The 23,592-nt window shown below is 39.1% G+C and overlaps 1 protein-coding gene across 2 annotated transcripts in view; it reads left to right on the top strand.

Annotated features, from left to right (window-relative positions):
* LOC120514282 (teashirt homolog 2) overlaps positions 1-23,592 on the top strand; it is a 172,591-nt gene that overhangs the window by 84,345 nt on the left and 64,654 nt on the right. The window lies entirely within an intron of this gene.

Here is a 23,592-nt window from a genome sequence, read left to right as displayed (position 1 = left end):
TATAGAACAACACATAATACTAAGCTGATAATTTAGGGAGTTACTACTTTAAGGTGACAGAGAGTGAAGGAATATGCTTTTGAAACATGGCCTGTTTAGGGTCTCTGGGTGGTGATTAAGAGTCACTGCAGGTCAGAGGCTCTTTAATTTTATGATTAGAGGGTGAGACAGGAGAAGAGCACAGCTGCATGGAGAAAGAGTGGCCAAAATTGTATGCGTTTCTGTGAAAATAAGAGAAAGTCAGACGGACAGTGAAAGCTGTGCTTCTTGAGTGGTATTGTGAGGTAGGCAAGTTGGAAAGCCACCCATCCTGATAGACAAGGCTCCTTTTATCTTATACATTAGAGTTCTTCCTTTCTTTGTTGTTTTCTTGTGTGTTTAATTGTAAATAGCCACACAATAGTTTTATGCTGTGGGCTACCTGACGCCATTCTCCGCTTTGGTTGCATTACTTATAAGTAAAAAAAAAAAAAAAAAAGAATATGGCTGTTTATAGTTTGCTTTACTAACGTAAAATGTTCAGTTACCTCTTGTTCATGATTGCAGCCACCGCACAAGTTTTCATTAGGACTGTCACTTCAAAATGACAATTTATTTAATTTAAAAACTAAATAATTTTTTTTATTAAAATAGCTTCCCTAATATGCCTTTTCATTACAGTCATCATCATCATCATCTGTCACTCTCTTTTATTCAGGTTCATCTCTTATTTTTCCTTCCTGTCGCTTTTCAAAAGTCGATCCTTATTTACAATTAATCTATTCCTCCTTCAAGCAATGTTCCTCCAAACTCAACCTGTGTCATCTAATCATAATTTATTTTGATGCACTCAATAATTATCTTCACTCTGCAGATCTTGAAAGAATACTATTTCTCCCACTGCTAAAAAAGAAATAATTACTTTCAAAATGTACCTCTGTGAACCTCCTCAGCTTGTTAACACACTCTCTGGTCTGCCTTTTTATCACCTCCTCCATCTTTCCTACAAAAAGAAATGTTTAAGCTCATATAATGTGTCTGAGCTACTATCTGTGATGCCTTGATCTGTTCTTCTGCCCAGGGTGCACTCATCAGTACTAAGAAATCTTTATTGTGGCCGTTATAGAACACATCACAGTAAGAATGGTCTTACCTTAAGAGACACCTTTTACCACCCTGTCTGTGTTAAACGTTTTCATTGATAAGTGTCACAATCAATGCTGCATCAACATGTTCATACTTTTATTGCATGTATTTAATGACAAAACAGATATGAATGCAAGTATAGTTACATTTATTTATATAAAATGAAAGCAACATGCTGGTATCTTCTTCTTCTTCTTTTGGCTGTTCCTGTTAGGGGTTGCCACAGCAGATCATCTTCTTCCATATCTTTCTGTCCTCTGTATCTTGTTCTGTTACACCCATTGCCTGCATGTCCTCTCTCACCACATCCATAAACCTTCTCTTAGGCCTTCCTCTTTTTCTCTTGCCTGACAGCTCTATCTTTAACATCCTTCTCCCAATATACCCAGCATCTCTCCTCCACACATGTCCAAACCAACGCAATCTCGCCTCTCTGACTTTGTCTCCCAACCGTCCAACTTGAGCTGACCCTCTAATGTACTCTTTTCTAATCCTGTCCATCCTCGTCACACCCAATGCAAATCTTAGCATCTTTAACTCTGCTACCTCCAGCTCTGTCTCCTGCTTTCTGGTCAGTGCCACCGTATCCAACCCATATAAAGCAACGGGCTGGTATAGTGTATAATATAGTATAGTAAAGTATAGAACCACAATCCCATTGTCTGTGTGGAATTCTTATGCTGTCCGTGTCTCTAGGTGTGTTAAACATTTGCTCTGACTTTCTGCAGGTTAGGGCAACCAGTGGCAATAAACAGGCATGAATGTGGATACTGTTTGGTGTGTACACACCAGAAGGTTGCTGTCTTGCATTTTGCCCAGTGCTGCTGACCCTCTCATTGAAACAACACATTCAGAAAATGAGTGGGAAGACAAGTGATGTGCTTTGTAGTGATGGGCATTGAGATTCATTCTACTGAGTCGATTCTTTTGAACTACCTGTTTCAGTGGATCGATTCCAAGTTATTCATTTGCTTCATTATTGGATTAGACACCGGCACATACATAATATCCATTGTGACTCCTTTACCCTGCCTCCCTCTATAATTTAATACTTTTATATTTGTGTGTATGTATATACAATTATTTATATATTTTACATGATGGTGATTTATATGACATTGACCTGTTTCAGTGCACAAAGCATTACATTTACACATTTAAGATACATAATTAAAATATGACATTATGTTACAAAATCACAAATCATGTGACTCGTTGTGTAATGACTTGTTCCCAATTAAAAAACGGGAATTGTGCAACTGATTCTCGGGTTAACGATTAAATCGTGAATCAAATGAGTGAGAATTGTACAGCTGGTTCTCAGGTAATGATTAGTTCAGGAATTAAATGAACAAGGTTTGTAGAACTGGTTCTTTAGTAATAATTCACTCACGAATCAAATGATCAAGATTATGCAATTGGTTCTAGGGTAATGATTCAGTTGTGATTCAAATGAATGAGATTCGTGCAACTGGTTCTCTGTTAATGACTCTGTTTGAACTCAAAAAACTCAGTTAATGATACATGCCCAGTACAGTTAATAAGCTGTAGAAAAGTGTACACTCAAGTAAAGTTAAAAGTAAATAATTGTTAGAAAGTTATAAAGTTCTGTTTTGTGTAACTAATTTAGTTGCATTTATAAAGGGACATATATGCATATAACATTTTTTTTAGATTCAGATTGAAACAATTCCAGTTTGTATGGTTTGCTGAAAAGAGTAATTTAAAAAGAACAAATTGTTAGCCCGTCACTAGTATTTCACAAGAAGCAAATAATGTGCTGTATCTTTTTTCATGCTCAATGGTTTATTAGCCTACAAATACACACCTCAAAAGTAGTGGCAAAGGACAAACCAGTTGTCCATTAAGTAGCTTGGTACCGGTATAAAATGTATTATTATTATTATTATTATTATTATTATTATTATTATTACTGGTTTAATTTCTGTTAAGGCACGTAAAAGCAGCATATCAACTGTGCAAATGGATCTGGGCCAACAGTGAGAACTATCATGAATCAGGAGTTCAACTGTAGTGTTTTTTTTCTCATTCCACCAATTTTTCTAACCAATGGTTTAATGTTTTATGTAGTCTTTGAGTTTATTATTTACATTAATTTTGCTAATACTTTATATAATATTTGATTGTCATTTGCTGTTCTGCCGTAACACTATCTTTCTTTTGAGGTGTGCACTGCCATTTCGAATATTGGTTTTCAGGACATGATGCAGTAGCAGCGCATGCAATAAGTCACATTAGTCTGACATCGGTAAATGTGATGGTGTTTACACTGTCTCCATCTGCATAGTTGATTGCCCTAATTTTCAGCAAAACCTAGAAAAAAATGAACTTGTATAACGCACATTTTGATTGTGACTCTTTGGTTTACATTTTAGCTTTGGTGCTCATGTCTTTCAATCTCCCTGTTCCTGTCCAGTGCCTGTCTTCTGACCTAAGTTCTCTTTCGTGTCCATTTCCTGATCCCATACAGTAGTTTTCGCTGTTTGTCTCAGCAGTCAGTACAAAAACACGACCATGGGTGAGTTCCTTTTAACTGCTTCATCAGCCATGTCCAGGTGATTTAGCTCAGAGAAAAGATGTCCAAAGGCTGCTTGGCAGTCAGATGCTGACCCACTGTAATAAACAGCAGGTAGCAGGATGTTGTAGTTGCCCTTTCTAACATAACATTCTCAAAGCTGCTTGATCTAGTTCAGAGTCGAATAAATAATGTGGTTATTCTATATGCCCGCTTCTTTCTGGAAGTAAAATTGTCTAGCAAGCTTCTTGTTTAGATAAATGTTTAGGGAATTTTTACCTGGTGAGAGATGTTTCTGCATTAAAAGCAAGTGTGGTATTGCAACTCCTTCCCACCCCATTTTGCAAAAATGAAATATGTTGTGGACTAGCTTCAATAATTTAATGAGAAAAAAGGCTAAAGGTTGTTTCCATGCTGGAAAGTAGAGCAGGTTAAAAACAACATTTCAGCTGCATAATCTTCATCATAGCACACTGTTACAGCACTACACAAACTAAATTAATGCATTGTTAAAATGTTTACAGCAAACTCATATTATTTTTTCCCACTTGTCTCTTATATGCTCAGTATAATTTATTAACTTGAAAAAATATGACTTTTTGAAGTATATGGAATTTTCTTTCTGCCTTACTCCACTAACCTCTTTTCTTTGGCCCTCCATTGTTCTTGGTATACCTTTGCTTAGATGTGAAGGCTAAACTTTTGGGGCTTGAAGGCTATAGCTCTTTAAGTGACCTATTGGTTGATTTTTTGTGATGGAGTCTTCAGGGTGCTATTTTGAAGTAGCTGTCATCATTATCATGTATCATAGCAATTACTTATGTACAATATGATTTATGATAGCATTTTGCCCATTTAGCGTATATTGGAAATTTATGAATACGGTGACCCCCCTGCCTATTGCGAAAGTTACATTCCAGACCCATCAGCGATAGGTGAAAATCCATGATATAGAAAGACCATATAAATAAACATTTTTTTTTATAGTTTAAGCCTTAAAATACCCCTTCCACATGCTTTAAACACATGTAAACTTATTAAAACACACTTTGTAAACACATATGATATGTGGATGTCGGGCTAAGGATATGAGTAACATCACTCTATTATAAAAAAAAGTCTTGACAGGGAGACCAGGGAGACGAGGCGTGATCTTCTCGGAAGACAATTTGAGGTCCCGCGAGAGACATTTTATCGTCACACAAGACAAGGCAGTGAGACAGAAGGCTGTATAGGCTTTTAAATGATCGACGCGCAGAGCGACAAGCAGAACACGCATCTTGGCAGAAGCGGCATAAAGCCAGTAGGTGATCCGTCCACTACTCCTTAGTGTGTGTTCAGCTCCCCCAATTCACAATGTGAGTGGGTGAGACGCGAAGTGGCAGGAGCCCAGTGTGCCTCTGGGGGGGGGAGGGTTGAGCAAAGCCATCAAGACCAGATCATCACGGAGAGACTCTTTGACGACACACGAAACTACACATTACAACCTTGTGAGCAAAACTTGTAAGACGGTGACTTTTGCATGTCACATCCTACTTACAAACAATTTAAAACAAGTTCACTGACATCTAACCTAGCAGTTGTTGGAATGCTTTTGGCAGACACATTTCATGTGCTCCCAATGTCAAGAGAGAAGCAGAACATACAGCTAACCAGCAGCAGCTGCAGCAAGCCAGCAGATGATCTGAGCGCATCTCCGTAGTGTGTGTTCAGCCTTCAACACATGTCCCCCACACCCCCGCCACCCCCTTAAGAACGCTAGTGGCAGAGACGTGAAGTGGCAAAAGAACAGCTCCTGTACAGGCTTGTAAATGACTGATGCAAAGTGCGACAAGCAGAACACACAGTTGGCCAGCACCAGCAGCAAGACAGCAGCTGAACCGATCGCATCTCTTTAGCGTGCGTTCAGACCCCCCCTTCACAACATGAGCAGCGTTATATGTCCCGAGAGAAAGAGATTTAACCATGCCCGGGGCAGGAAATAAAGGACAAATATTGTTTTTACAAAAGTTTTAAAGTAAAAATGAAAATAATGCATATGTAACAATTCCCATGAAAATAACAATCTCTTTAAATTGTTTATCCAGTAAACCAAACCCAGGGGTGGGTGAGCGAAGCGAGCAGGGGGCAGAGCCCCCTAGTAATAATAATAATAATAATAATAATAATAATAATAATAATAATCCGCGATGTAGCAGGGGTGCTATAGCTGTACCGCGATATAGCGGGGGATCACTGTATTCATTTGCAGTTTTGCTTTCTGCAAGTTAACTATTTGATGTTAATGTTGAAATATCTTTAATACTTTTGTCTGGTGTTTATTCCTTATGACAAAATAATATGTTACTTTTTTAAAATTTGTATGATTTTTGTGGTATTATTTGGTTGACATTTTATCATCACTGGTGTTGGTAGCCTATACTTAAAAAAATAATGTATGACCCTTGTTCCTTCATGCAAGATTTTCTGAAGGCAGGGATGGCGCCACCATTAACACAAATTAGTCATTCACCTAGGGCACAAGTCATAAGTCGAGGGGACCCAGCTACATGGGTTAACTATCGAATAGTCGGTTGGCACACTGATAAGTTTGACCTAGGGTGCAAAATATCCTAGCACTGGCACTTTCTGGAGTCCATTTCTTTTCTCTGCTTAACCTGTGCTCTCATAATTTCATTTCTGTCATGTCCACTGCACTTGAGGTCAGAGAAAGTATCATCTACACTCACTTCCCCCAGTCCATGAACAAGCTGGGATTCTTCCCAAGACTCACTAGCAGTCATGTTCCCAGACCAATGGAATTAAGTAGAGAAGTGGGACTTGATTGGTGCTCTTGGTGCTCTTTGATCTTCTCTCTCTCACACACACTTACACACATGTACACACACACGCACGCACACACACACCCACACGCAGACAAACACACACATACGCTCCCAACAAAGTCTTTCTCTCTCAGGACCACGTGGTTTCACCGGAATTTTCATTCCAAAAATGCCACTCTACTTGATAGGCATATACAGTTTAAAAATCTTAAAATTATTCTATATCAAGTGTCCAAAAATATATAAACTGTTTTTTCTCGTGCAAGCTAATCATCTTGACTAAGTCTATGTGCAAAATTATGTAAATCAGCAAAAAGTTGTCTGAAATCACAGTAACATATTCAATGATTTTATTGTTTTTCTTCACTGATAACTGTAGAAGGATGAACAGATTTAAATACAACCTGGTAGGGTAGCTCATAGTGTTGCACCAACTGTCAAAAGCAATAGTGAGATTATTAGTAAAAAGTTGATCATTTTTGGCATTTGCTTTGTCCAGTATAAGGTTTTATGAGAGTAAGAAACTGTTTTAGCAGGAATCAGCACAAAGGAGCAATCCACCATTAATGATATGACCACCCATTGTAGTGCAAGCCTAAATGCACACCAATATCAACACCATGGCAATTTACAGTCGCCAATCATGGCTTTTGACCAATGGAGGAAAACACGCAAACATGTAGAAAACATACATACCAAACCCACTGTATCCTGAACAAGGTTGGGGTAAGTGGGAGTCTATCACTGCAATCACATAGTGCAAGGCAGGAGCAATCCCTGGAGAGACACCCACACAAACATGGGCCAGTTTAGCATTTCAGTCACCCAACCTGCATGTGTTGGGATTGTGGGAGGAAACTGGAGCACTTGGAGGGAATCCTTGAGGACACAAGAACAACATGTAAGCTTTACGCAGGGAGGACACAGGTCGTGAACCCCAGTCTCCTTATTGCAATGCAGCAGTGCTACCACTGCTCCTCCAGTGCTGCTGTAAACGTGATGTGTAAACGCTAATTCAGATTACAGTGTGGCCCCCGCCGCCAATTTATTATTGGAACCTTTTAAAGGCCAGGTCTCCAATTGCAGACATGTTTAAAAAGTTATTCTGCGCCTTTAAAGTACCCTGTGGTAGTGTTCACTATGGAAAAGTGCCAGGCTTTGGAACAGATGTTTATTCTCCTGATTCTGATTGCATGTCATCATATTTTCTGCATTCTACAATTTCCTTAATGATAATACATGTTCATGATATCACATTTCAATGGTGTATTTCTTGAGAAAAAATGGTGAAAGAGTCTACCAGAGAGTCTTTATTTTTGAAGATAAGCATTCATCATTTCATCAAGCATTCTCTCATTTGGAGCCACACAGGAGCCATGTTTGATCTTGGTAATACTTGGCATAAATTAGGAGCTTACTCTGTATATTGTGCCAGTTTTCTTCTTATCGAGACAATACACTTACGTACCTCCCTGCTCAGAACTGGTGACAATCAGTACTGTATCTTAATAACTATAGGTTTGTATGGGATGGAGTTTTATTAGCAAGTACTTAACAATTTTGAATGAAAAATTGTGTGAGAGAATGAAAATCCTCACAGATGTACAGTATATTGTCTGAGTGTATATGTGTGTGTGTGCATTTGTTCATATAAGTAAGATTGTATTTTTCTGCGGTATTGTTTTCTCATGATTTTTGTTCTTTTAAATTACTAAATGTGCTGTGCAATATACATATTGTAATAAAATTAATTGTCTTTAATAATAAATAAAGTTAACAACATAAAAATGAGTATGATGGAGGCCTATTAAAGAAATAAACCTATGCCATTGTTTATATGTGTCATGACGTATGTAGTGCTCTTACACTGTTTGGTCCTCTGGGTTTATTCACTGGTGTTCAGCATTCCCTTTTTACTCTTCTTGTTTTTAATGCACTTTTAATAAGGAAACATCTCAAAGCTTAAAAACAGCTTACTTTCTCCTCTTGTGTTCATATTTACAGAAAGTTTAAAAACTGCTTAAAAGTCTATGTGCTACTCACTTGACCAGATGGCAGAGACAGGGCAGCAAAAATACTCGCCACTTGCCAGGCCACATCCTGTCTGGACATTTATACTGTTAGCAATATCTGTGCTCTGTTATGAGGAGATCTAATTGTAACCAGTAAGCCACGGGGCATCATTTCTAGCGTCTATGGTTACCTGGCTCTCCGGCTCATAACAGAGGAAGCTTTTGCACTTTGAACTCCATATGCGGCCCATCGCCTTAATGCATCATTACTGAATCTTGGAGGTTTTGAACAGCCACTTGCCACATCTGTCTCATATCAAAGACATCAAACCAGGTTTTTTGCATCAGGCTGTGGTTTTTATGTCTGGCACTCTTCTGTTCACCGTCTTGTTTCTCAGAATATACAGTATACTCTTCTCACCCATATGCTCTTGTGAAAAATCTCATTAGAAAATAAGAGCAATCACCCTTTTTTCAAACATTTTTTTCACACAAAGAATTCACCTAGTTAAAGCATTGCTAATATTTGTGATGTGCCATCTGTTGGAATGAAAAACGCAGTGCATTTTATTATGACATGTATTACAAAATAATTTCCAGTAGACGGTGCGCTGCAAACATGAACGCTGAATACATCCAACAGGGAGTAACTGCTGGATGGACAGAAATCAGCTTATCCACCTTGATAAAAATGAAAAGTGTCAATGTGTGTGTCTGTGTATCTATGTATCCATCTGGTTGCTAGGAGTAGGAAGAAATTTTTAAAAATAGGAAAAACATGTAGAAGATTGGTTAAAAAAATAAAGAATATAAAAAAACACCAAATAATTGTCTAAAAATGAAAAAATTGGTCTTATCGCCCTATTCTGTTGTCCGACATTATACGTCGGCAACAAGAGCACAGTAATGACTTTCTTACACATGCCTGCAAGAAATGCTTACGTTTTGTAGGTGTAATAGTAATGACTGAAACCATTGTGTAGTGGGCATTGGATGAGTGAAAATAACAATAAAACAACACACACATCAGGAAACCAAAGCTCTGACACAGCCAGGCTAGAATTACTAAACCATGCCAAGTCAATGGTGACCGCCTGTGAATTTTCTGAGCAAATGAAAGTGATCAGTTCAACAAGCAATGTCGAGAAGAAGTGGCAAAAACAGGCGTCTCTATCTGAATAGTAAAAGTCCACCGATGGGGAAAAGGATATTTATGTCAGACCAAATGGACAACCCATGTATGAAATTTAAAACATGAGGTCTACGTTGATTACTTAGATTTCAACCCATCTTAGATGGGTAGCACAGTTAGTCCATAATATAAAAGATTTGTCTGTCTACAGTGCTGCAGATCTTTATATCACCACCATGAGACAAACAAACATTAAAATGGTACCTAGCCAAACAATGTAACTTTATGTATTTACACATCAACAAAGAAGCATTTTGTGTGCCAGTATATAGGCAGAGCACTCTTTATTTTAAGGACCACTGGTAACCCTAGCTGTGCCCCTTTATACCACTCGGGGTGTTGACCTAATAAAGTACAATGAGAATCAATGCATACTCAATTTAGTTCCCTTTCTTCTTTATTATAATAGCCTTCAGTCAATCCAGTCTTTAAGTAGATACAAATTCTAATTAATTCTAAGACATTTTTATTTCTAAGGATCTCAATCAATTTTACAGAAAGGTACGTACATTTTTAGGACAAACAAGCCAGAGAAGGCATACACAAGAGCCCATTTTCTTAACAAACTCCCCAATATGGAGTAGCACCCCTAATTGCCAGTTTCTTCCACTCATAAACAGGGTTTCAGATCCTCTGCCAGTTGTGCTTTTAACCTCTGCTGATTAGAAATAAGAAGCCCCAATCCATTTGCTCCCAAATGTGGTGATTGATGACCCAAATGTGATTTGCTGAGCAGACGCTTTGTTTCACTCGTAATCTTCTGCCATATGGCTTTTCTCAATCCGCTCCCATGCTTGTGGTGTCACATAAGTGAAATTAATGAGCCCACATCAGTTTTTCGAAGGCACCTAATGCAGAAATGTTGGGTTAAAATGAGGAGAGGATCGGGCTATTTTCTAATCCAAATAACTGCCAAAGCTCAGGTCCCCTGAGATGTTCGTGGAGAGCTGTAGGGTGAGCTGTACATCACATGATGGGCGATCGTGGGGGGTGGGGGTACAGCATGCTATGGTTTGTCTTTCTTTTTTCTTTTATTAAATGGTAATACCCTTGGAGCAGTTAGTGGACTGGTCACTGAATGAGTGAGGCACACCTATATTTGTTTATAATGCAGCCAGGCTTGTCTCAGAGGAGAGCTTTACGTTGGAGTATGGTTCTAGTCTCCAGGGCTGGCACACAAATCTTCAACGTGGTTTATTGCTCTGAAACGCACCTCACAAAGCCTTGCAGAAATCCGACTGCAGTGCAGCTTCTTTGGCGTAATTCCTTTCTGAGCACATAATGGCAATTATGAATCGTCCTGAAGGGCTCAGTGCAAAGATTTACTGTGCTAATAAGGCCTCGAATGAGTTATTGGCTGTGCAGCTAATCAGACACCTAATAAGCACTGCAGCATTGTGGCACAAAAGGATCCGTGTGGATATAGGACATCTTAGCACCTCAGGAGCCTTTAGATACCTATGATGTGAATGGTGTCACACGGCTATAAAATGAATGTGTTTGCTTAACAAAGTGCTTTTGGAAGGCTAGGATGGCAAAAGTTGCCGTCTCCATTATCCTTTGTGAGCTGGAGCCTGTCCCAGCAGGGATAGAGCCGAGTGCAGGGCCATAGCCTGAATGGAGCTGCAATCAGAGAGGCCAAGGAAAGCAGCAGGCAGGTCTGTAGTCTTTGGCAACAAATCTGAGGAAGCTCTCATAGGGCGACATGCGGATTGCACATGGGCAGACCCCTGAAGACCAAAACAGGTGAAATGCAAAAGTGGCTGTGTGGTGAAAAGAGGCTGTAGACTGAAGGTGATTGATGACATATAAATGAGCCATTTTAATTAGCTCCGCCGTGTGCTTTCTTATACAGTAATCCCCTGATGTTTACAGGAGATGTCTTCCTGAATGTTGTGAAGACCGAGTTTTCTTTTACCCAGCTATCTTTGAACCCCTTTGTCCAGTCAGAATCGTGGTGTGCCACAAAGACTTCTTGGAGTTCTGGAAGTGTGACGAAGGTGCCATTCTTCGAGAGGGTGTCAATACATTTTGGTTTAGCATGACAGAAGTGAACTACTATATCAGACAGCAGCATGCTAGGGAAAGGGATTCTTGCTTTTATTTAAACATTTTTTAAGCATTGTATAGTGCAGTTTCATATCGACAGATAAGCTCAACCACTGATAATTTTTGATAAATCTTTTATGTCTTCATTCACTGTTATGTAAATTAAAACTATGATAATACATATTTAAGGCCTCTCTGACATTTTGATATATGAGCTATTCACCAATTAAAAAATTATGTTTGCCATCACTTTTGAAATCATGCCATATACAGTATTTGAGAGGCATTGTATCGTGCTCTGCCTTATAGCTGAGAGAAGTACTGAATTTGGCAGAAAAAGTTCATACGACAGCATGAGCGGGAGACTTCCTGAGGAGAATATCAATTCAGGGTGGTAATGAGTGATAATTGTTATCCGTAGTTCTAATTAATTTAACAAAATCACAAAATGCAGCCCTCACAAGTTGATCTGCCTTACATTTAATGAAGCATACGGACCTCCGTGAGGGGACAATTTTAAAGAATTCAATTAAGTGCGTCTGTGCAACTTGTTTCCCATGTATGCAATGTAGAAAATGTTTTGAGTGAAGATTAAAATGAAGTTATGACATTTTGTGTTTGAAATGCTCATTGCCTTGCACTTCCCTTTTTGTCTATTATGTAGTACTAGCTGTACCCCGTGCTTGCACCCAAATAGTAATGAAACAGGAGAAACTTTAAAAATCAATAGACGTTGGCACTATATCTGATCATGTTCATCTCTGATAGGAGAGCGTTCCCCATGTGGGGAGAAAAGAACATGGCCATGGCATTTCTGGCAGTCGGCAGCTGCCCCTTAAAACACATGTAGCTCTGATCTCTCTCTCAAAAACGTCAAACGTTACTCCTTAACAATCTGCAGATGATAATGTCTGTTGAACAAACAGGTATCGCTAGCTAAGCGGAGGCAAGGGGTAGTCCAACACGTGGTGAGACATAGACCAATCCGAACAGAGGCTGGTGAGTGAATGGATTGGATTTGCATAAATACATCGGTACCACAAGCGAACTATGGTACTTCGCGTAATGACAGAAGTCGCAAAATCAAGTTCATGCAAATTATAGAAAAAAAACGGATCTAAAACCATTAAGTAATTCTCTCATGAAAAGCGGGCAGACATACAGACAGAAAGCTCTTGGACCGCAAAATTTTTAAAACCATTTCTTAGCAAGCACCTATGGGCCCTGGGTAACCTACATTCCAAATTTCAAGTCCCAAGTCCTCATGGCTTGGGAGATTTCGTGATGAGTGAGTCAGTGGTATTTGGATTTTATGTATATAAATTCCATTCCCTCACCGTAATTAAAATGTGCAGTGTCCAAATATATGATATTGAAGTTAGCATTGCAAAGAATGGAAGTAAATTGCAGATGTCCAGTGGTGAGTGCTGCTGCCTAATGGAACCGCTGTCCTGGGTTCAAATACCATACCTGGTCTCTTTCTGTTTGGAGTTTGGGTATTGTCCATATGTGTGTAGTGGTGGGACATCTTTGTGATGCTCCATTAGGGATTTGAACTTAAAATCTAACAAATGAGAGGGCATGTGGCACCAAATGCAAAAGATGTGCCTTGTGGATAAATTGCCGAGTTAAATTTGGCCCAAAATGGATGTATGGTCGACTGGAGTGAGTGGGTGTGAGAATGTTTTATGCTCATTTTACGTTTTGGATGCTATCACCTGCCCCCACTGGTGAAAAGGAAAAGTTGTGGGTACCCACTCCAGTAAAAAGTAAATATTTTAAGCCCTCATGTCAAAATTTATTCAGATAAACAGGCTGCCACTCAGACACCTAGCTATGCCCAGCCTACTGGCTCTCAAATATCAAATAAGCCAGTCCTGACTATGAAGCACTTTCAGACTTCCATCTTTCAATTCAGCCAGAAAACAGCTCACTGCACTTTGTTATAATATTTGCTTGAGTAATTTATATTGTCACACAATATATCACACTAGCTGCTCACTCTTTTGTTTAGCCTAAAAATGCCCAATCATTTATTTTGTTTTCTAAAATTAAATATATTTTTTTTTTGTGACTGACTTTATGGAGATCTAGTGAGGTGGTTATTCAGGTCTGGAGGCATCTCATACGCCAGTAAAATAAGTTATTTAAGGAAGTTTATTGCTCGAATGGGCTGATCACCCTAGTGACACACTCACACTTAAATTCCTTAGTCATAATTAGGCAATCCACATGATAGGCCCACCAAGCATCCAGGCTTTGACATGATCTGACTAACAGTGTCCTGACAGCTTGTCTTTATCTCAGAGTTAAGGATTTGACTTTCCATCTTTCCCTAACTTCAATGCTCTATTGTAACAGATACTAGCTACCTGCTGACCTACATTAAGTGAGTGGGCGCTTACTGTAACCACATATTTAAGGAAGGAGGGATGTGCTATTTGTCTCCATATACATAAAAAACACACATATTAACAAATCAGTCATCTTGTTACATTTAAACAAAGTATTTTGTCTCCAATGAAATGCTAAGGCCTGTTTGTCAAGGAGTGAAGGTTGTGTGCAAAGCTGATGGTGTGTGACTTTAAAGGGAAGACATATCATAAATAGCAATACATCTGTAGTTCTGTCATGGTCTCTACTTTGGCTGCCTGGTTTCATCTCAAAAAGCTCTAAATCAGAAACTTGCCTGTGACCAAAAACATTAGCTCAATATAGATGATAATATTAACCAAAAGTACATCAGCTCAGCCAGCATCATGAAGGCATGATTTTGTTTTCCTGAGAAAACAACTGCTTTAGAAATATTTTGAAGGTAGAAAATAAAAAAGGAACAACTGAGAAACCTTAATCCTGTTCAATGTTTAGATTTGTATCATAGATAGATAGATAGATAGATAGATAGATAGATAGATAGATAGATAGATAGATAGATAGATAGATAGATAGATAGAGCAGGAATAAGTCATCTAATTAAGTAACTGCACTTCCTTCAGTTACTGTGGGCTCCTGGGCTGAAATTCAGAAGATGTGAGTTAAGGTATATTGTAAAGGAATGCCCGGAAGAACTCCGGGCACAAGAGCACCAGCTGGGTTAAACAGGGAAAAGTAAAGTTTCATGAAAGAGGGAGCCACATTGATAAAAGAAGAGTTCTTCTCTTTGATTCAATTTAATTCTTTTAAAGTACACTTATTAGTCTGGTGTGCTATACAGTAACTGCTAATACAGCATAGCCATAATTCAAACCCAATATGCATTGGAAACCTGAAAATGGTTTATAATAGAGAGCAAGCTCCTCTGGGCTGGTAGATTCTGCCATGCTTAGTGTTCCAAAAGTACGACTTTCTTCTATCTATCTATCTATCTATCTATCTATCTATCTATCTATCTATCTATCTATCTATCTATCTATCTATCTATCTATCTATCTATCTATCTAGATGGGGATGGTCTTAAGGATATTTTTTCAGGATGTAAGAGTGCAGGACACCCATGCAATGCAAGGTTTGCCTGACTATTTACTTAGAAGCTGAGGAAGACAATAGAATGACCTGATGGGCAGATGATAGCTAATATTGGTGAATCCAGATTGTCCATTTAAGGGCAGGGTCAAAGTGGACTAGCTTCCAGCCAGTACTCTCCCACACTCTTATAGATCAGCAAATGCTTCCTAAAATACTGGAATTGGAGGGTGTTGCCTATTTAATGAAATGGGTAGTTGGTGAGAGATTCAGATATTTAAAGTCTACTGAGGTCTTATATGTGGAAAGAGCACTGACTTGTTGCTGCAAGTCTAAGGGTAATTTCTAGGCTATGGCCCCTGGTGTCACTGTAGCCAAACATGTGCCAGCACTGAAACTGGAACTAATTCTGGAGCTCTGATAGGAGACATCATAGAAAGAAGCACAAATTCACATTTAGTTTAGAGTTGGGCAGAATTTAGAGAGTAGCATGATGGGAAGGGGTTGATCAATGCTGCTAAACAGAACAGGCTTCAGGCCTAAGATGCTGGACCAGAAGCTGCAGACATTGTTTGATTTTGTTTGATTCATTGGGCTTCTCACAAATAAACTGAAAACTCTTGGGATCTTTGCAGAACATCTGCATTTCTTTCCTCATTGACCATAACCCAGTCTGGGCCTGTCATGTGTGAACAGATGTCATCCCAAGAAATCAGTCAAGCTGTCCATGTAAACAGATTAACCTGAAAAAAATCTTAATTGCTTAAATTGCTAATATCCATATATCTAGGAGTTGTGCCTAATGCCAACAGATCCTTTATTTTATTTTTCCTTGCTTTATTATGAATTGGTGTTCTCTTCCACTGTTAGGATATAGCTAACTTGGTTTTGAGTTCATTGCTATCTTGCCCAGCACTGCCACACAGTGACACTCCTTTCTAGACAATATTTGTTATCACCACCGCCAAAATTAGATAAAATTAATCATCCTTTTCTTTAATACTTAATTCATCAGTTGCAGCCTTGAGGTATTGTCATTTTATTATGGTTACTGCTGTTCATTCACTATCTGTTCTCCATTTTATCAATTTCTTCTTTTTCTTGTTTCATAGTGCATAGTCAACAAGAAAACTACACAAATCAACACCAGGTAACAAAGGTGACTTAGAAATAAATCACAGAGTAACCATGAGAGCATACCAATGCCCTGGTGTCAAATCGGTAACAATACAAACAGATGGACAGTGTAAAATAGCTAATCTAAATGGTAGGCACAAAAGAATTTCCTTTATAAGAATTCAATATGGGGATAGAAATTCTAAATGCTAAGATGAAAGAAATGTGGCTCTTCAGTTGAGACTTGAATGTTATGATGTAAGGCTTCTCATAGGTAGACTTTAGGAGGGACTCCCTAAGCAGAGTTGGATACCCCAAGGTAAATTTGTGTTTAGCAAAATAAGGACGTTTCTCTTTTTTATGATCAACTTTGAACTTTTTTACTGGGCAGTCACCTCTGTGTTGTGTCACTTATGACTTATGCATGGAACCTCCGTCCTAGATTTGCCTTTTCAGACAATGGATTAACTCTGTTTTCGGTTTGTGCCTCAGTTCTCTTTGTTTTGGTGTGGTACATGTACATAGTGTTTGTGCTGTCTTTTACTCATTCTGTTTTCCTTTGTGAATGATCTAACTATTATTTGTTCAGTTTTCAGTTGAGTGTGTTGCTTTAGGTGATTTTCAGGTTTGAAAGGCTCATAGGGATTTTCAAAACAGTAATTCAAAAATTAAGTTGAAATGTTCATTCTGATTTTGAGACCAACGCTTTATCATTATTAAAGCCCCTGTTCTATTACAGACCCTTTCTGTATGTATGTGTGTATCTATCATTCAGACTGTGACTTGTGACAATTCTCACACATCGCCTTCAAGTTGGACAATTGTGTCACACATTGATGATTTATATAAAAGCCACAAGTCTTTATGTGACAAGACTGACAAGGCACAAAGAATTACACTCACAGGAAATTACTTGACATCACCCACCAATTAAAACCACCATAATTAAACATTCGATTAATCGAGACAAATTATGTGAAATTTTGTGATTGATCCCTATTAAAACATAATCGTTTGACAACTCTAATAACCTGAAAGTAAATGGAGCATTCTGTGGTGCTTATTTATGTAAGGGTAAGTGACCAAAGATTGGCTCCTGTGTAATAAACATATGAATTAACCAATAACCATATTAACCATATTATATATATATATATATATATATACACTAGGGGGTTCCCCCCTGCTCACTTCACTCGCCTATCCCCACGGCCTGTGCTACATACCAGCCACTTCGCATCTCTGCACCCCAAGGAGATGCGGTCACTCCTCCAAAACCCCCTCTTAAACGGTGATACAATGAGAGACAAATACAGTTTTTTACTACCTCCTCTTTGCTCGATCAGCTGCTGGTTTGCTGCTGCTGCCATGCCGTGTGATCTGCATCTCACACAGTGCTTCAAACATTTAAAAGCCTGTAGAGCAGCTGTCCTACTCTTTGTCTTTTAATTCTGGCCCTGGGCGTGGTTAAATCTTTTGGCACAAAGTCTTGTCTCGTGGGAAATGAGTTCTTGATATTTTTTAGTTTATAATTTAAAAACAAAATAAGAATCTGAAAATCTAACAACATCACATTAAAGTTTAATAAATTCTGAAAAGAATGATACTAAACAAATATATGTAGGTTTTAAAATAAGCCCGATTTAAAGCGTGACAAAAAAGTGCCATAAAATCGTTGCACAATATATATGTGTGTATGTGTGTGAATAAATATATATATATGCATTTGTAAACGTGTAGATGTGTGTGTCGTGTTAATTAATAACTCTTAAAATGGAGTAAGATAGGCTCTACAATCACTCTAATCAAAAAAGCAGACTCAGAAATGATGACTGGGGTTATATTTATAGAATTTAATATCACAGTAAACAAGATATTAAGTTTACAGTTATTAACCTTAGAATTCTATGACTTTCCAATGATTATCAAAGGGACCTTGAAACAGAAAACAGCATAGTAAGTAGGAAAACCTAAGACAGCTGACTCTTAACTGGATTAAGAAGGATTAAACACACAATCAAATGCTACAAAAGCATCAGACAGTCCTAGGCTGTGTTTGTAGAGAAAAATAAATACCTCTGGACAATTTGCGTGCGTTACCTGAAAGTCAAAGGTTTAATATATTACAGTAGCATTACAGAACCTGGTAGCAAATACAACTGTGCCTGCCATAGACTCAAATCAAGTTGTCAAAAACCTGTAGTATTATTTTACTGATAGAAAAAAAAATCAAATGTGTATTAGCATTCTTGGCTAACGATAAGGTTCAAAATGCAGGCAAAAAGGGGCCAAAATAAATTAGCCTTAAGCATCAAAATTATTTGTGCTAATTCACTGCAAGCTTTTCAATTCAGTAACTTTTTTTCTAACTTCTGAGCCTTTTTTAGCCCAGTAGGGAGCAGGTAACGGGTTCAAAGTTAAAAAATATGACAGTGAAATGGAAATGCATGTTAAGATTAACCTTAGATGTAAAATTATATACAGTACTGTAAATGATTGCATGAATGACCTGCCAATAGCTGATCACCCTAGTAACACACTTAAATTCCTTAGTCCTAACTAGGTGATCCACATGACAGGTCCACCAAGCATCCAGGCTCCAACATGATCTGATTAACCATGCCCTGCCAGCCTATCTTTATCTAAGTGATAAAGATTTGAATTACTTGTGTGATAGACCGGCAGGGACCTTGCCCGGTCAGGACACCCTTTTGAGAAGAGGACTGAGGGAGTGGACATATCAACAACAGTACCTCTCCCGGGACACAAGAGAGCAGCCCCCCTGGTTTGTATCAGGGCCAAGGGCTTACAAGCCCAACCCTTCTGGGGCCTGTGGCCACCTCCAGGGGGCTCCTGGACAGTTCCGGAGTCTGGGTCTGCAGCACTACCACCACACCCTGAAGTGCTGCCAGAAGAGGAGCTGGATTCCCATGCAGCACTTCCGCCACACCTGGATGTACTGCCAGAACTTGACTGAGGAACACCTGCAGCACTTCCAGGTGTGGTATAAAAGAGGCTGCCAGAGATGGGAGGAAGAAGACAGAGCTTGTGGGATAGGAGTAGAGGCGTTTGGAGAAGAGAGGGAAGGAAGAAAGGACTGAGCTTTATTGGAGTTTGTGCACTGTGTGCTAAAAGAATAATAAATGTGTGTGTTTTTGGACATTGTATCTCAGTGTCTGTCTGTAGCTGGACTAATCTTCTACACTTGCTTTCCCTAAAATCACTGTTGTGTCGTGCCAGATTCTGCTTATCCATGGACATGCATTAACTGTAACTGTGTCAAATGGTATTATAATCACTTATGTTAAACAGTTCCATGTTAAGATTTGATTTTAAGCATAGTAAAAATATAATATATAGGATAATAAAATTAAGAAGGAGGCATTGCATTTATATAGCACTTTTTAAGACACTCAAAGTGCTTTACATAGTGAACGGAGAGCCACTTCAACCACCTTCGAAGTGCAGCATCCACCTGGATAATACGACTGCAGCCATTTTGCGCTAATATGTTCACCTCACACTAGTTGTTAGATAATGAAGAGATGATAGTTAGCCACTCACTTAGAAATGGGAGGTGATTAAGAAGCCAGAATGACCAGGCCATGAAGGGCAATTTAGCCAGGTCATTGGGAAACACTCTACTCTTTACGAAAGATGCCTAGGGATCTTTTATGACCACAGAAAGTCAGGACTTCAGTTTTACATCTCATCTGAAGAATAGTGTCATTTTTGCAGCACAGTGTCCCTGTCACTGCACTGGGGCATTGGGGTCCACTTTCAGATGCAGGGTAAGCACCCCCTGCTGACCTTACCAACACCTCTTCCAGTAGCAACCCAAGCTTTTCCTAGTACTGGCCTGACACAGACATGCTTAGCTTAGCTTCTGATGCATTACCTGTTCTGAACAGCATGTGGTACGGCTGCATGAAATTACCTGTCATTTTAGTACATGGCATCCTTTTGTGGACATGGTTATGTACTGATCAGTATCTTTGTGTTATTTGACAATCTTATTTTTAAGATTTTATCAGTAGGTCAAACAAAAGGGAAGGCTTTGTCTTTTGGTAATCACCAGGAAAAGGGCTCAATAAAGTAAATAATGTCCGTCATGAAGAGTTTCTGGGGTGAGTGGTGGTGTATTGTTCCACCCAAATCTCTTTCCAGCTACTTTCAGTGTGGAGTTTGTGCAGTCTCCCCATAGGACTTCTCTTCTGGTATCCCGGTTTCCTCTTACATGTCAAAGAGGTGCATACTAGGCTGATTCATGACTCTGAAATGGTCTGAGTCAGGGTGTGTGTGTGCACATTCCAGGGTTTGTGATTACTTTGCATCTAAGGGATAGCCTATGCCTTCCCACACCTTGAGTTTAGAAAATAGATGGATTGATGAAAGAAACTTCTGGGACAATATCATGATGGGTACACTTCAGTTTAGATCAACCTATGAGAGACTCCCTCATTTTTCTCTCACATCATTTTATCCAGAAATTGTTTAGTTTATTATGCACTGCTGGCCATCCTCCTTTTTTAATTGAAACAAATTGTCTTGTTATTTGAAGTAAATATGCTCTATGTTAATTAGATGGATTTATAATGTAGAGGTTGTGGTGGTTTATAAGAAGCAAGATCTTCTTATATGGACTTTCAGGGTTCATTGGGTCATATCAGATGGCCAGCATGTAACCTGCTCTTTTTTGGATTAGGTGAATGTTGCAACAAAGCATAAAGCAGATCTACACATGACTGTCTGAACCTCTGCGTCGTCCTGCCACATTTGCTACACGTCTACCATTCCCTGTCAATACTGCTCAAGATGGATGATACTTTTGTGTACCTATTGATTCTGTGAGGCCAGACACAGAGAATCGTTTATCATTTCTGGAATTATTCAGAGTTATAGTTAAAAGCTGGAACCAGAGAGGTGGTCATGCCTTGGGAAAACAGGTTGTCTGGGATTTTGATAAATGGCTGCACGGTTCCGGTTTTACTGCGAGTGAAAGGCTCGAGCTGCAATTTGCTTTCTCTGCTGTCCAAGAAAAACAAGGTAAAGGGTTCAGGAAATGAGCAGAATCGTACTGTCATGTGTGATCCAAAACTGACAGGGTGGTCTGTACTGACAAGGAGGTAAAAGACCTACAGAGACAGCACACACACTGAGAGCTGTGTACATGGGGGCTTCATTCCTGGGGAGAAGACTTTCAAAATGAGGGGAATGCATACTATGAGTTTTCAGCTTTTGTGGCTAAGTTACAAGATATCTATGCCTTTCAGCATAGAGGGGTCCTTTATTTTATATAGTGCCGTTCACAGTGCATAGCACCTCAAAACATAAAACATGTTTAAAAGATTGACTCAAAGAATCATGGGTAGGAAGGAAACTTCCTTGGACACCATTCTGCATTAGGCCCTGAAAAAGCATCGGCTAAATTGAAGTTGGATTTTTGTTTTTGTACACTAGAATTTTGACACGGCTAGCACAGTGGTTAACTTTGCTGTCTCACCCCTCATGGACCTAGGTTTCCATCCTAGATGGTGATATTCTGTGCAATGTTTGCTCATTCTCCATGTGAGTTTTCTCCCACCCTCTTGCATGTTTCATTGGTAAAATCTGAGCAAGTGATGGTGTTTGAGTGTGCCTGGTGTAATATCCAACACTGATTTTCCACAAACCTCAAATCTAAGCTGGACTTTGAGATTTTGTTATTCCCTACCTTCCCGTCAGCGTTATGTGGAACCCCACATTTAACAGGATTAAACAAAACAGCAACTGTCTTTCAGGCATACTCCATCCTTCTAGCATTTTCCAAACCCACCTAATCCAGTTCAGGGTTACCAGGGTATGACCATGTTTTGGTTCGACAGCAGTTCATTTAGGGTCCAACTGCTTGCACAAACACACCCAAGGGCAATTTTGAGTCAAAAGTTAACTTAATGTGCACTTCTTTGGGATGCAGTGGGAAAACCAGAATTCCTTGAGAAAAACCCAAGCAAATAACAAGAATGCACAAACTCTTCACAGTCCTATGGAGCTAGGAGGTAGCAGTACTAACCACTTTACCAATAGCACATTCACTGTCATTTTTCTTTTAAACCTTGTATTCAGGTAAAGGAGAGACAAAACCGATGCAGTATGGAACAACTATGCCTAAGGTGTCAGGGAAAACAGTTAACCCATTAGCACCACCTCCCAGTGAGTTGTGATACTCCATTAGTTTACACTACAGATACCATATAAAAGGACACAAAGGCTCAGGTGCCACATGGCTGACATAGCTGTTCTAGAGCATCTTCTTCTGTCAGCAAGAGCCACTCAAATCAGCTCATGAGCTCTAAAGACCTGGCCATTCCCTAGCTGTTCCTCACCCTCCCAACGGACTATGGATGTATGAATGTGTGGCAGTAATTCACTCTTACTAAAATAAGTTGCCTAAGATGAAAATAACATGCAACATTATTTTTGCATATCATTCTTTTATTTTATATTATATTTATAACATTCTAAAGCACACAGAGCTGGCAATAATAAATTAAATTGAGTGTTATGTTTTTAGTACTGCCCCATGATAGACTGGCACCACGTCCATGGTTGGTTCCCATCATGTGCCCAGTAATAATCATCAGCTCCTGGTGACTCTGAGTTGGAAAAGTTGTTTTAGAGAATGAATGGATGGTTGCATTTGCCACATTTCAGAAGGGCGGCATTGTTCACTAAGTTGTCAAAATCTAGGTAGACCTACCAACTCACTGTGTTTAGTGTTAGGGTAGATTTTTGCTGGGGTCTCTCCATGGGTTTCTGTGAAAATGACTAGCAGTTTAGTCGCATAGCAAATGTAAACCTCCTTAAATTATGTATACACAACTAGAAATCGTAAGGTATGTCAAATTAGATGACTGTATAATGGCTAACCAGGACAATTTGCAGTTTCACATTTCCAAAGTATCGATTGCTTGCCTCTTCCCACAATCGGGAACTTTTCAATTTATTTTTCTCCATTCTGTTCTGGTACGTAAAACAAAAGACACCAGGCAGATGAGACTCAGCTTATTCTGTTCCTTTTCACCACTGCTGTATCATATGCATTATAATTCCATGTAGCTCTTGCCGCAATGTATGTATGGGACAGTAAAATATCTCAGTTATGCCCACTCCTGTTAGGGCTCATGTGCCTTTAAATTCAATACGCTAGTCAGAAAAAGCATAGTCTGAACAATAAGATGGCACTCAGTCTTCACACAGCTTCTGTTACAGAGTTGCTGGCACAAGGCAGAAACC

This window comes from Polypterus senegalus, chromosome 14, assembly GCF_016835505.1.
Source record: "Polypterus senegalus isolate Bchr_013 chromosome 14, ASM1683550v1, whole genome shotgun sequence".
In the NCBI taxonomy this organism is placed as follows: domain Eukaryota; kingdom Metazoa; phylum Chordata; class Cladistia; order Polypteriformes; family Polypteridae; genus Polypterus; species Polypterus senegalus.
Note: the sequence above shows the minus strand (reverse complement) of the source record. Positions and strands in the feature narration are given on the sequence as shown.